Raw genomic sequence first — 2,291 nt, forward strand, 5'->3', positions numbered from 1 at the left:
GCATTGTGCTGATGTGATAAATTATTCTTCTCCTGATGTGGTTCTGTTCATTATGATCTAACATCTTCAGTTTGTCCTTTAGACAGATCCGTACCGACATGTTTTTGTTTTTTAGAGAGAAGAGGTTTTCTAGTGGTAACCCTTCCAACCAAGCCATACTTGTGCAGTGCACTTTTTCTAATTGTACTGGCATCATCTTTAACATGTAACATGCCAACACGATTTCAAACCCTGTGTTTTGTTTATTGTTATCAAAGTAGACTGTTTTAATTCGATTCATTTGCACAGGCACAGGTGGGACTCTGCATAGCTTTAAAGCAGCTTTATTTCAAATAGATACTATTAGAGGTTTTTTTCTTCAACTTCCCAACTGTTTGGTTTCGTTGGTAATAAAACATAAGAAAATAGTAAGAAAAAACTTGTAATTATTTTAGTTCTGCTAACAAAACATGCTATTATTGTGTTGAAAATGCAAAGTTAAAGTAACAGTCATAAGTAGCCGACCACAGAGCTGTTACATGTTAAAGGGGATAATTAGGGCGATCGTGGCTCAAGAGTTGGGACTTCGCCTTGCAATCGGAAGGTTGCCGGTTCCAGCCCCGGCTTGGACAGTCTCGGTCGTTGTGTCCTTGGGCAAGACACTTCACCCGTTGCCTACTGGTGGTGGTCAGAGGGCCCGGTGGCGCCAGTGTCCGGCAGCCTCGCCTCTGTCAGTGCGCCCCAGGGTGGCTGTGGCTACACAGCAAATCCAGCATGTCCAAATTAACACTGTCGGATTTGATTTCAACACTATTAAAGTGTCTATATGGGTCCACACCAGAGAGTGTTAATTTAACTCTTTTTGGAGAGTTGGTACGTTAACTCTGATTTAGTGTTAAACACCAAATCTGTCTGGAGTTGATAATTTAACACTTGGTGTTAAGAGTTTATATATTAACTCTCAAAGAGTATTTTAGTTTAACTACGTAAGAGTTATCTTCTAATTCATTCTAAAAAGCGGGAATTTTACTGTTCTGAACTTCTAGAAATTTCTTTTGGAAATAAACATTTACTAAAAAGATGCAATGGTTTTTGAAAAACATTTATTCTGAACTGTGCACCACAATTTCAAAACATTTTCTGAAAGATGTAACAGTGTACATGTTCTCACTTTCATTAGAATTTTGTTTATCAAAAGGTCTGACATGGTAAATGCAAATAACAGCATTCTCATCACTTATTGCTTCAATACAATATGCATGTCCTTCATTCATCCCTTTGTGGAACTTCAACGCACTTCTGCTCTCCCCCATATTCCATCTTAACAAGCATATCCTGTGTGGAGATTGAATAAAAATTAGTTGACACTAATTAATGGCACAAATAATCCAGTAAACAATTGCAGCACAGTAAAAAAAAAAAAAAGGAATCCTCTTTGAGCCATTACTTGTGTAAAGTATTTTCCCAAAAGACAAAGACACAGGCAACAGGTAATACTGAACTAAATGTAAAACCTCAACCTTTTTCATTTTTACCTAAACCGTGTGCACAAAACTCTGGAGGGATCTAAATGCTAACGTAGAATCCAGTCAGGACGTCAGCTACTGCTGTTTGCTCGTTGTTGTTTTTTTATGGGCGATCGTTTTCAGGCTTCAAGTAGCACCATTACACCAACATTTCACATTCTAGACATTGTTTTAGGTGTATTTGACCAAAAGTTTGACTGAAAATTCACATGCAAGCTTTTTTTCAAGGCTGTGGTATTTGCCCGCAAACAATACCTTTCAGCTAGCTAAAACAGAATATTATGCTATCAGCGAGCAACATGGCTAATGCCTTTCACACAGCTTTGTCTCACCTCCAAAGAGCCACAGAAGTAAAAGCTAATAACAATTGAAACAATCTTTGAAAAAATGACTTACCAAGCATGGCAAACAACTCAAATATGTAGAGCAAAATGTTCTGAAACGGCTTCACTTCAGCTTCGATTGGAGCCTATGGTGCTGAGGGCGGAGTCTGTGAATTTACTCTATTAGTGTCATAGCCCCTCTAGGAGTTCAGAGTTAAGAGGTCAAGAGTTAATGTTTCCATTGTAACACCTCCAGATTTGACAGAGAAACACTCATTTTTAACACTCGATTTTAACTACTATCATTTTACACCTCAGAGTTACATTAAAAGAATGTGACTCTGCTTAGAGTAAAATTAACTCTACTTTTGCAAGGAGACTATTAACACCAAAAAATTTAACACTTTTGAATTTGCTGTGTACAATGTAGCTTGCCATCACCAGTGTGTGAATGACTGGATGT

At 37.8% G+C, this 2,291-nt stretch overlaps 1 long non-coding RNA gene across 1 annotated transcript; it reads right to left on the bottom strand.

The window, feature by feature from the left end:
- Nucleotides 1-1,065: 1,065 nt before the first annotated feature.
- LOC145429299 (uncharacterized) lies at nucleotides 1,066-1,984 on the bottom strand. The gene is made up of 2 exons (XR_013909534.1): nucleotides 1,902-1,984; nucleotides 1,066-1,314 (listed from the first exon to the last, which is right to left on the bottom strand). It is a non-coding gene; the product is annotated as an uncharacterized LOC145429299 (long non-coding RNA).
- Between the last annotated feature and the right edge of the window lie 307 nt (nucleotides 1,985-2,291).

Source organism: Astatotilapia calliptera, chromosome 6, assembly GCF_964374335.1.
Source record: "Astatotilapia calliptera chromosome 6, fAstCal68.1, whole genome shotgun sequence".
Taxonomy (NCBI): domain Eukaryota; kingdom Metazoa; phylum Chordata; class Actinopteri; order Cichliformes; family Cichlidae; genus Astatotilapia; species Astatotilapia calliptera.